Genomic DNA, 13,424 nt, shown 5'->3' on the forward strand with positions numbered 1-13,424 from the left:
TATATACTGTATATGTCCTCACAGGTGGCGCAGTGGTAGTGCTGCTGCTTTGCAGTAAGGAGACTGTGGAAGATTGTGGGTTCGCTTCCCGGTTCCTCCCTGTGTGGATAGCGCTTTGAGTACTGAGAAAAGCGCTATATAAATGTAATGACTTATTATTATTATTATTATTATATACTGTAAATGAATTACATAGAAATTACATTGCAAGATCTTAGTCTGAAATAATTGTTAGATAGGCGGTCTGGGGTCCACTCTGATCCCTCTATTAAATTGTTGAACATTAATCATTCATAAGTCTTCTCATACCAGTGGTATGAGAACTAAAAACTGAACATTGGATATGATCAGTGCTAACACACTGCACAGCTAATGTCAAAGCATTTTTTTATTTATATTTTTATTTATTTAGAACTGAGCGCCTAGTAGTTTATTGTTATTCTTAACCTCTAACCTGTTCTACATTTTGTTTTGTGTTTATGGCTATCTCTGCCTACACTTTAATTGCCTGATTTTTAACATGACTTACTTTGTCTTATGCTCAATCATTAATGTACCAAGTAGTTGATCACTTCTAAGTTTACATTTTATACAAATAACTTTGAAAAAAAATACTGGAGTTAAGGCAGCATTTCAACAGAACTATACTATTATTATTTTAAATGAAGCATTTTCTTAAAGTGTGGTTGGGGTACCTCTGATCACTCAAAAGCATGGAATGACAACTCAATAACAGCTCAAAAAATTAACATCAATCCACCCCTCCTTGCACAGGCTTGACACACTAAAGCTGAGTATGTACTCATGCTAATTGAATTGTTTGTTCACTTGTCCAACTACATACAGTATTTGCAAGGGAACTTTTATTTCTATCACTTCTGGTTCATTCTCAGGGTCTCTCTCTCTCTGACCTGAGATGCCTTCAAATTCCAGCCCAGGGTCACCTACTGATCAATACTGAAATTACTTCTGTCAACAGGTCACAAGCAGCCTACCCTGCTAAAAGGGCCACCTGGTTAGGGCCCCTAGTGACACCTTGTATTCTTGTGCCATTGAACTGTCGTTAGAATTTAAAGGGCTCAGTCAAACAGGTCACCTCCAAAGTGACTGCACTCTGTCTTTTTAGGGCATCTACCCTGTATGTGACAAAAATTGTCCACTTCCACTTGCAAATCTGGAGTAATTTCACCAATGTCCTACTATTGTAAATTCACTCACTCACTCAGTGTGTCCAGTATGTCCTGGATATAATGCCTGCAGTTCATTAAATATTTTTCATACATTTACTTAAGGTTTATTCATTGTTTAGTTTATCAAGGAACATTTTGAGTTGGTTGATTTTTTTTTAATATCTTGTTTTAGAAATACAGCAAAGCCATTTTGTTTTGTTAAATACACCACCATTTTGGGTAACTGTTTCCTTGAGGCAATAGCTGGTTGTTAGGGGTGTCTTCAATGGTCACGTGGATGATGTCACACAAGCAATAATTTATAAGCTGGGACCACAGAAATGTCAATATTTGAGACTGCTCCTTAAAACCTCTTACAAATTGGAATGCTTTTTATTTATGCTATTCAAATCTTTGATCCACCTTATTTGACTACAATTCTGCTTTTCACATTGGGCTTTATTTGCCAGATTCTCTGCCTCTTTGGGTTTTAACTACAGTGTTGTTTTTTAGTTTGATTCTTATGTTGTCCTCTCCCAATCATATTGCTCATTTCTCTTTCTTGTCTTTCCCTAAAGGCATAACACTGGTTCTTACATATATTTTCTTTCACTGTGTAGTACCTCTCTGCCTAAATTTCAAACCACCTAAACTAGTAGACCTGCCCCTCTTGGTCCAGAGAAGCTGCAGGTCTACTGTAAGCTGTGCATTTATTGCCAAGCTATATACATTATTTGTGACAGAAAACCCAGCAACTCTGCATAAAAGCCTCGTTTTTGTTAGAAAAACTGTCAAATGACCATAGTGTAGGGAGGAACTATAGACTGGCAAGTAAAATGAAAGCTTATTTCAAAGATGAAATAGTCTCAGAACTAGTGTTGGTGTATCAGGTACCTCTACCTGTATTTACGAACAAGACCCTAAGCTACTTTAACACTTTTGTATTGGGCAGATACCCAACCTGCAAACAAGTGTTTTAAGGGAAAAGAGCACAACCTTGGATCAGAATATGCTAATTCTCACCCAGTCCACAAGACACTCAGCCGCAAACTTCTCCAGGCTGAGCCTTGATATCAAAAGAAAATCATGAACTGGCAAGATTCAGCCTTGAAGTAGTCCCCATACTTAAACAGACTTGACTTAATGATAAGGATGCTAGTACAATTCTAACTCCACAAACAAACAGTAAGAATGGCATGTAGTAACTGGACTGGAACCTTATACTTTAGATTTTAACACAAGATATACAGTTAAATGTTTTTTCTAAGTTAATAATGCACATTTAGACCGGATGCTTCAAATATTTCATCATCAGAGCGGGCACTGTGCTCTGGTTACAGAAAAAGTGTGCATGAAAGATGTGAAACTTTTGTCTGTCTCGCTGTACCCATTCCCCCTCTACCCCATTAACACCATCTCCAAAGTGATTCAGAGGCTTGAATCACCATCTCTGAATTTTATTTTGGGAGACTTTAACTAGTGTGCACTAATCAAAACACTTAGTTTTGATGAATTGGGAAAGTGACATAATGGTTAAAAATTCTGAGTGCTTGATCAATGCAACATCAAAGGCGCGTATGAATCGACAGCAAAATCACCACTGGGTTCATCAGATCATTACTGGTTATTCCAAACTATAAACTCATGTTTAAGAGAGAAAAACCGGAAAGTAGACAAATTAAAGTCTGGAATGAGGACTCTGTTGAGCGCCTGTGTGTCTGTTTTGACTGCACCGTCAGTGTTTAAAAAATACTGTGCTGGCACTAATGAACTGATACAGTAGACACTGTAAGCTGTTACATACAATTCTTGAGGACACTACAATACCCATGAAATCAGCCAAAATATACCATAACAACAAGCCATGGATTACCAGAGATGATGAAAGAATTGCTACCTTGAAAAATAGGGCATTTCAACATGGAACATTAATTAAACAGAAGAATTACAGGAGGTGAAACATGAAAAAAAGCAGCAAAGCTGAAGCATACTGACACAATAGAACATTAACTGCAGACTGATAACCTGAGCTCATTATGGAATGGCATGAAGATGATGGCTGGAATTCATACAAAAAGCAACAACTGAGTTGAACTGGCAGGGGTCAAAACTGGAGCACAGGATTTTGCTTCAGAAGTGAGTAAGCAAAAGAACAGACTGAGGACAGGTGTCAGTCCTTCTTTGATCAGAATGCTGTCAGAAAGGTCCTTAAACAAACATAAAAGAAAAACACAAGTCCAGATGGAATAAGTGGCCATCTGCTTCATTACTGTGCAGAGATGCTCCCTCCAATATTCCATTCCATATCTGAAATGTCCTTAGATTTATAGCAAGTGCCCAGCCATTAGACACAGGTAGTTATTATTCCATTGGAAAAAACTGCACACCCCAAAGCATCAAGCAACTTTAGACCAGTGGCATTAGCTTCTCATAACATGAAATCCTTTAAGAAGTTAAATATGAGACAGCTACTTAAAAAAAACTGGCTCATCTTGACTCATCAATTTGCATACAGAGCAAAGTGGACTGTCAAGGATGCCACATCAACACTTCTGAATTTACTGTATGAACACTTGGAAGGATGAAAAAACCATGAAAGATTGCTGTTTATAGCATTTTCTTTAGCTTTTAACATGATCCAATCCCACATTTTAGTTGACATACTGTTGGATCGATTCTATTTGGACCCTAACTTGGTGGGGTGGATTCTGGACTTTTTAACAAACAGAACACAAAGAGTGAGTGTTAATGTCTGTTTCTCTAACAGCCTAAGTACATCTGTTGGTACTCTGCAAGGGTGTTGCCTATCTCTTATCATTTATCATTCTCTTATATACAAATGACTGCAGGAGTTTACATAAGGATAGGCATATTCTGAAATTTGCAGCTGACTCTTGTCATTGTGAGTCTTTTACAAGATAAGGAAGACTCGTCTTGGAACTATTATTGATGAATTTGTACAATGGTGTGATATCTCATTTAGTTTAGTTTCATTTCACAGATAATGGTTCTATAATCCTTATGGCTTTGACATATATTTAAACTACAATAATTTCTTTTACAAGACGCAATCTACTGCAGAGTAGAAGTGCACCCTCGTTCTTTTCAGAGGTGGTGCTCTGGGTAAAAGATACAGCAGCTACAGTGTAACTGAGAAAATATACAGATACAGCTGGAGCTAATTTTGAAGATTGATATTGTTCACCAAAAGCACTTTTAAAACAGTCCAATTACACGACAAGTCTGATTTATTCTGATTCTCTGCAAGGTCTTTGTCTTAGTAGAGCTACAGTTAGGTCCATAAATATTTGGACAAAGACAATTTTCTAATTTTGGTTCTGTACATTACCACAATGAATTTTAAATGAAACAACTCAGATGCAGTTGAAGTGCAGACTTTCAGCTTTAATTCAGTGGGGTGAACAAAACGATTGCATAAAAATGTGAGGCAACTAAAGCATTTTTTTAACACAATCCCTTCATTTCAGGGGCTCAAAAGTAATTGGACAATTGACTCAAAGGCTATTTCATGGGCAGGTGTGGGCAAGTCCGTCGTTATGTCAAAAACTAGTTCCAGCGCCGCCAAGAGTGGCAGCCTTTTCAGCAGCTCTGTGTATGACTGTATGTGTATGTGAACTTTTCTACTCTTATTTTTCTATTTTTATTTATTGATCACTCCTATCACTTTATTTTATGTGGATTCGTTCCCTGGACACACTTACTTTTACAATGTGGGCATGGATTTTTACACGCCGAAACTTGTCTATTCAAGTACTCAACTTCGAGCACTGAGAACAAATGCCAGTATCGGTGTGGTTCCCTATTTACCCGACAAGGTAAGAAGGCGGTATCGCGGCAGCAGAGCACTAAGCTAAAAATGAAGCAGCTTGTGAGAAAGTGGTGTTTTAAGCCTTCAGTGCCTTCTGTGATTCTGGGAAATGTGAACTCAATCTCAAATAAGATCAAAGAACTGGCTGTGCTGGTGAAAAATGTCAGAACCTACAGAGAATGCAGTTTGTTGTGCTTTTGCGAAACGTGGCTAACTACCACCATCCCAGATGCTAACGTGGAGCTACCCGGGTTTAGCACAGTTAGAGCGGACAGATATGCAAGTACCTGTGGGAAGCACAAAGGAGGAGGACTCGCTCTCTATGTTAATACACAGTGGTGTAACTCTGGACATGTTAACGTCAAAGTCTCCACTTGCTGCAGGGACATCGAACTGTTGGCCGTAAGTTTGCGTCCCTATTACTTGCCCAGAGAGTTTGGACACATCATTGTTGTCATCGTGTACATCCCTCTTCGGGTGGACGTGGAGACAGCGAGTGACATCATCCATTCTGCTGTTGCTAAGTTACAAACGCAGCACCCTGAGGCGCTTGTGCTAATCGCTGGAGACTTTAACTATGTGACGCTGGGCAAAACATTACCTGCCTTCTCCCAGTATGTGGATTGTAACACCCGGGGAAATAAGACTATTGATTAACTGTATGCAAACGTTAAAGACGCATACAGCGCCACCCCGCTGCCTGTGCTTGGGAAAGCAGATCATAACCTGGTTCTGCTTCAGCCTCACTACAAACCAAAAGTGAGGGTCCTACCTACAATCACACGATCATTCAGGAAGTGGACCCCGGAGGCAGAGAAGGCTCTGAGAGAATGTTTTGGAACTACAGACTGGGATATCCTGCAGGGATCACATAGTGAGAACATTGAGGAAGTTGTTGACTGCACTACTGACTACATCAACTTCTGTATGGACATTGTAGTTCCAGTAAGAACTGTACGCTGCTATGCTAACAACAAGCCATGGATTACAAGTGACATCAAGGGCCTTTTGAACCAGAAGAAAAGGGCTTTTAAAGGCAGTGATCAGCATGAGCTCAAGCGCGTGCAGAAGGAACTCCAAGTCCAGCTCAGGGCGGCAAAGGAGCAGTACAGGTGGAAGCTGGAGCAGAAGTTGCAGAATAACAGCATGAAGGAAGTGTGGGATGGGATGAAGATCATCACTGGCTGCAGCTCGAAGCGGGGTACCACCATCGAGAGAGACGTGAAGAGAGCAAACCAAATGAACAACTTCTTTAACAGGTTTGAACACCCTAACCCACTCTCACTCTCACCTCAGAGTACAGCACCCTCCACACATCCTTCTGCTGATAACAGCATAGGAGAGACATCCCCACCCATAATTACAACAGCGCAAGTAAGCAGAGAGCTGAGGAGACTTCGTGCCAGCAAAGCAGCGGGTCCAGATGGAGTATCGCCACGACTGCTGAAGGTCTGTGCATCGGAGCTGGGGGGTCCTCTACAGCACATCTTCAACCTGAGCCTGGTACAGGGGAGAGTCCCGAGGCTTTGGAAAACATCTTGCATCACCCCAGTCCCAAAGGTATCACGTCCTAGTGAGCTGAATGACATCCGGCCTGTTGCTCTGACATCACATGTGATGAAGACCATGGAGAGGCTGCTGCTTCACCACTGGAGGCCACAGGTTCAACACGCCCTTGACCCTCTGCAGTTTGCATATCAGGAGAAGGTGGGAGCGGAGGATGCCATCATCTATATGCTACATCGATCCCTCTCCCACTTGGACAGAGGCAGTGGTGCTGTAAGAATTATGTTTCTAGACTTCTCTAGCGCCTTCAACACAATCCAACCTCAGCTCCTTAGGGACAAGCTGACAGAGATGGGAGTAGATTCATACCTGGTGGCATGGATCGTGGACTATCTTAAAGACAGACCTCAGTATGTGCGTCTTGGGAACTGCATGTTTGACATTGTGGTCAGCAACACAGGAGCGCCACAAGGGACTGTACTTTCTCCGGTCCTGTTCAGCCTATATACATCGGACTTCCACTACAACTCGGAGTCCTGCCACGTGCAAAAGTTCGCTGATGACACTGCTATCGTGGGCTGCATCAGGAGTGGGCAGGAGGAGGAGTAAAGGGACCTAATCAATGACTTTGTTAAATGGTGCGACTCAAACCACCTACTCCTGAACACCAGCAAAACCAAGGAGCTGGTGGTGGATTTTTGGAGGCCCAGACCCCTCATGGACCCCGTGATCATCAGAGGTGACTGTGTGCAGATGGTGCAGACCTATAAATACCTGGGAGTGCAGCTGGATGATAAATTAGACTGGACTGCTAATACTGATGCTCTGTGTAAGAAAGGACAGAGCCGGTTATACTTCCTTAGAAGGCTGGCGTCCTTCAACATCTGCAATAAGATGCCGCAGATGTTCTATCAGACGGTTGCGGCGAGCGCCCTCTTCTACGCGGTGGTGTGCTGGGGAGGCAGCATTAAGAAGAAAGACGCCTCACGCCTGGACAAACTGGTGAGGAAGGCAGGCTCTATTGTTGGCATGGAGCTGGACAGTTTGACATCTGTGGCAGAGCGACGGGCGATCAGCAGGCTCCTATCAATTATGGAAAATCCACTGCATCCACTAAACAGAGTCATCTCCAGACAGAAGAGCAGCTTCAGTGACAGACTGCTGTAACTGTCCTGCTCCACTGACAGACTGAGAAGATCGTTCCTCCCCCAAACTAACATTATACAAAGTTATTGTCTGTTTTTTACCTGCATTATTATCAATCTTTAATTTAATATTGTTTTTTGTATCAGTAAGGTGCTGCTGGAGTATGTGAATTTCCCCTTGGGATTAATAAAGTATCTATCTATCTATCTATCTATCTATTAAGCAGATAAAAGACCTGGAGTTGATTTGAGGTGTGGTGCTTGCATGTGGAAGATTTTGCTGTGAACAGACAACATGCGGCCAAAGGAGCTCTCCATGCAGGTGAAAGAAGCCATCCTTAAGCTGCGAAAACAGAAAAAACCCATCCGAGAAATTGCTACAATATTACTAGTGGTAAAATCTACAGTTTGGTACATCCTGAGAACGAAAGCAAGCACTGGTGAAATCAGCAACGCAAAAAGACCTGGATGTCCACGGAAGACAACAGTGGTGGATGATCGCAGAATCATTTCCATGGTGAAGAGAAACCCCTTCACAACAGCCAACCAAGTGAACAACACTCTCCAGGGGGTAGGCGTATCGATATCCAAGTCTACCATAAAGAGAAGACTGCATGAAAGTAAATACAGAGGGTGCAATGCAAGGTGCAAGCCACTCCTAAGCCTCAAGAATAGAAAGGCTAGATTGGACTTTGCTAAAGAACATCTGAAAAAGCCAGCACAGTTCTGGAAAAACATTCTTTGGAAAGATGAAACCAAGATCAACCTCTACCAGAATGATGGCAAGAAAAAAGTATGGAGAAGGCGTGGAACAGCTCATTATCCAAAGCATACCACATCATCTGTAAAACACGGTGGAGGCAGTGTGATGGCTTGGGCGTGCATGGCTGCCAGTGGCACTGGGACACTAGTGTTTATTGATGATGTGACACAGGACAGAAGCAACCGAATGAATTCTGAGGTGTTCAGGGACATACTGTCTGCTCAAATCCAGCTAAATGCAGTCAAATTGATTGGGCGGCGTTTCATGATACATATGGACAATGACCCAAAACATACAGCCAAAGCAACCCAGGAGTTTATTAAAGCAAAGAAGTGGAAAATTCTTGAATGGCCAAGTCAGTCACCTGATCTTAACCCAATTGAGCATGCATTTCACTTATTGAAGACTAAACTTCGGACAGAAAGGCCTACAAACAAACAGCAACTGAAAGCCACTGCATTAAAGGCCTGGCAGGGCATTAAAAAGGAGGAAACCCAACATCTGGTGATGTCCATGAGTTCAAGACTTCAGGCTGTCATTGCCAGCAAAGGGTTTTCAACCAAGTATTAGAAATGAACATTTTATTTCCACTTATTTAATTTGTCCAATTACTTTTGAGCCCCTGAAATGAAGGGATTGTGTTAAACAAATGCTTTAGTTGCCTCACATTTTTATGCAATTGTTTTGTTCATCCCACTGAATTAAAGCTGAATGTCTGCACTTCAACTGCATCTGAGTTGTTTCATTTAAAATTCATTGTGGTAATGTACAGAACCAAAATTAGAAAAAAGTTGTCTCTGTCCAAATATTTATGGACCTAACTGTAGGTATTTCCTTATAGTGACACACAATTATATTTACTGGGCTTACAAATCTCAACAAAGATTATATAAAATTAAACAATTTATGAAGCAATGGTACAAAACTGGTAAATTAGCAGCTTCATCTCCTGCTTTACCACCTCAATCTTGTACATTTGTAGAACATGTGCCACTACCTTAATTTTTGTTCACTTTCACAATCACCCCCATTTAATACTAGGACCTTGAGGTATTTAGGGTAGTTACTTAACCCTTACCTGTAGGGAATAAGCTACTTTCTTCCAGTAGAGTAAAGAGACCTCAGATTTAGAAGTGCTAACTATCATCCAAAATACATCTCACTCACTTTTCATCCATTCCTGTGTGTACTGGAGATCACAAACTAATCAGGCAAAAAGGGAAAGCATCATCTATAAATAGCAAAAGTGAAAACTGAATGACCTCTAAACCTTGCCTATATTTTTATATCCTGTCCATGTTTTTCTTCCCCCCAAGTCCACAAAACACATGAACAGGACTGGTACGTAAATTTTCACGGATCCTTAAGTATCTACGCAAGGACAAAGAACTGGTCCACTTTCTATGGCTAGGATGAAATCCACATCTGAGGTTCAGCTGTCTGAGTCCGTTTATCCAACCTAGCATTGGCTTTCCTAGAGAGGAAGATGTGTTTAACCCCCTCAGTAGCAGGAACACACCCTTTTGTCCCTCTGTTATTATATTGAAATATTTGATGACATTTTGATTATCTTTTCAGCTACAAAATACAATGCAATATTCTTTCACTTGTTGAACCATGTCATTTCTCAGTTTAAGGTTGCAGGGAAGTCACCATGCGTACACCCAAGTTAAGGCATGAGGCCCAACACAGTGAATCCTCACTTGTAAATCCACACATTAGAGACAACCCAATATGCACATATTTGAGATGTGGAACAAGACAAGAATAACACTGTATTTCAGCAGGAATATTTATACTGCAAAGCACACCTGCATTTTTTAGTTTTTCATTTTGTTTAAATCTTAATGTATTATTCCTTATGTTATTCTGTTAATACAATTTATTGGGAATGAGGCTGGAATGACAGAAGATTAAAAGTGGGTCGCTGGCTGCTGCATTTTAGGAGCTTACACAGCTTTTAGTAGGGGCCCTTGGTTTCATCAATGTATAGAGCAGAGTTGGTCTCGTCCGTTTATAGGAGATGGACGCATGAAGCAGAGCTCCGCTAGCAGCGGCTTTATATTCCCACGTATTTCATATCATTTAGAGGTATCCTGTGTTTAACCCGACCAAGGAACTTCCACTACAATATACAAGCATGAGTAACAAGAAGAAAAGTCAGAAAGAACTGGAAAAGAAACTTAAAACTACTTCAAAGTCTGGACAGACATCCGGCCCGAGTGCAAGGTACGGCCTCTCGGAGACTGACCTGGAACAAGCAGACGAATGTGCAGATCTCCATTGTATCGTCTCCAGTCGAGAGTGAAAATGGGAGCGAAGGTGCAAGCGATACAGGTCGCGATGGATCACCGATTTCTGAGGATCATTCGAGACTAGAAAAGGCCCTGCAGGATGTGCTCTCAACTACTCATCGCGAGCCTGCAGCACCTGCTGTAACAGGAGCTGCATTTCCACTCGCGGAGCATGAAATCCGAAGCAAACTGTCCGAACTGAAAGAGATGATCGCTACACTGGCCACTGCCATGGCTACGGCCATAAATGAGCTTAAGAAGGATAACAAGAATGAGCTTAAGAAGGCAAACATTTAGCTTAAGAACGAGCTTAAGAAGGATAACAAAGACCGGGAAACGCGTGTATTTAAACGTTTTGATGTGAACTTTAAAGGCATGTTGGAGAAATAAGAGGAACACATCGAAGAAAATTGATCCAAACTGAAAATGCTTGCCGACCAGATTAATGACGTTACAGATCAGCTGGATGACGTTAAGCAGGCATTCACGACTCAAGTTGAAACAGCGGAACAATTGGCGTCTAACGCCGATGAAAAAGCTACAGCTGCGAATTCCGAGTGCAAAAAACCCGGAGACAAACCTGCGGCCCTGGAAGATGGGTACAGAAGAAATAATATAAGAATTGAGGGTATACCTGAGAAACGAGAAAGCTCAAGCCCAGTGAAATTTGCAGTAGAATTACTGTCTAAAATAATTGGAGATGATTTTAAACTCGACATTGAGATAGCAGCGGCTTATCACACATACAGATCAAGTACCTTTAAACCTAGGTCTTTTATTGTCCACTTCGAGCGACTACGATGTAAGCTTGATGTGATGGCACTTCTCAGACACAAGCAAGAGATTATATTTGAAAATAATCTTATTCGTTTTTTCCCCGACTTCTCAGCATCAACAGCTGCAAAACGCGCAGCCTACTTTGACATTAAAAAGTTACTACAGAAAGCCGATATCAAATACAGCCTTTTGTATCCCGCCAAACTGAAAGTGGAAGTTCAAGGTCAATATTATATTTTTTCAAGCAAGGAAGAAGCTGAAAAGGAACTAAAGAAGCTGTTTCCGACATTCTTTTGAAAGTTAATAAGGAGCTGTACTCTATCAAGGCATGGGAAGGACCTATCATCTGCTCTCTGCTCTCGGATCCACTTTAAACAGACGGGTATTATAATTATACATCCTTTTCTTTACTTGGACATTATATGTTTATGTCTTACTTATAGTTATAGACGTGAGTGTGGAAGTAATTAAAGTAGGATTTGTTTTTTTGTTTTTTTTACTACCTTAAAGTAGACTGTTTAACATCATACTCTTGGTTTATTGCTATTTCTACTATTACATTACTATTACATTTGTACTATTACATTATACTGTTACATTAGGAATTACTATGTTTATCCTTGACTACTTTTTAAAATCATTCCCAAGGTTCATTCTTTTTTTTATCTTAATATCTTAAAATCGCTGAAGATTATTTTAAGCTTAAAGACTGTTAATGATTATATTTTCGGCAGATAGTATTAAGAATTCAGCTGCAATAGATATCTCTTTGCTTTAATTCTCTAAGGCCGCTGTGGGGTGGGGTTTGTTTTGTTTTGGACGTACTCTGTCTCTTTGTATGTCAGAGGACCAGGACATCGCGAAGTGGGATCAAGCCTCATGTGGGGAGGCAAAATGGGGTGTGGGGGGGGGGGTAAAGAGGGGAGAGAAGGAGAGCAGGCTATATCTAATCTATTCTTCTAATCCCTATAACCATAAATATCAATGCAACAATAGGCTAAAATGCAATAACTCATGGGGAATTTTGAAATTAAGATTAAAACTGCCTCACTACCAGTTAAGACTATAAAATGACATTAAAAACTCAGAATCAATGTCTCCATGATGGGACAGTTAACTTTGTGAGCTGGAATGTTAAAGGCCTGAATCACGAATTAAAGAGAAAGAAAGTATGCTCTCACCTAACAGGCTTAAACGCTAAAATAGTATTTTTACAGGAGACCCACTTACTAAGCAAGGATCAGTTCAGACTACAAAAAGACTGGACTGGCCAAATGTTCCATTCTAGCTTTATAAAGAAAACTAGAGGGGTGGGAATTCTCATACACAGAACAGTTCCATTTATAGCATCAGATGTAGTATCGGACCCTGAAGGGAGATATGTGATGGTCATGGGCAACTTATATAACAGTAAAATGATTTTGATAAATGTTTATGCACCCAATGTCGATGATAAGGAATTCATGCAAAATCTATTTGCATCCATTCCCAATGTGAACACTCATAAAATTATAATGGCTGGGGACTTTAATTGTGTTTTAAATCCACTCTTAGATAGGACTCCTGTGACAGGGGGGACGACATCTAATACTGCAAAGACAATTACACAGTTTTTAAATGACCACAACTTATCAGACCCCTGGAGATTTCTTAACCCAAACTCAAGAACATATTCGTTCTACTCACCAGTGCATTATAGCTACTCAAGAATTGATTATTTTTTTGTAGATAATAATTTCCTGCCTACGATTAAATCATGCAAATACGATACAATTGTTATCTCCGACCATGCCCCTCTAGTCTTGGAGCTAAAATCATTAAGCCACTCACACTCACCTCGCAGATGGCGTCTTAACCCTCTTCTATTGGCAGACGAGAACTGCACAGAATTTATATCCAAACAAATCAGCTTCTTCCTTGAGACAAACACGCCCACAGAGG

At 40.8% G+C, this 13,424-nt stretch overlaps 1 protein-coding gene across 1 annotated transcript in view; it reads right to left on the minus strand.

Moving 5' to 3' along the window:
- Window positions 1-13,424, minus strand: part of lrp3 (low density lipoprotein receptor-related protein 3) — a 93,689-nt gene that overhangs the window by 63,314 nt on the left and 16,951 nt on the right.

Source organism: Erpetoichthys calabaricus, chromosome 9 (genome assembly GCF_900747795.2).
Source record: "Erpetoichthys calabaricus chromosome 9, fErpCal1.3, whole genome shotgun sequence".
Classification (NCBI taxonomy): Eukaryota; Metazoa; Chordata; class Cladistia; order Polypteriformes; family Polypteridae; genus Erpetoichthys; species Erpetoichthys calabaricus.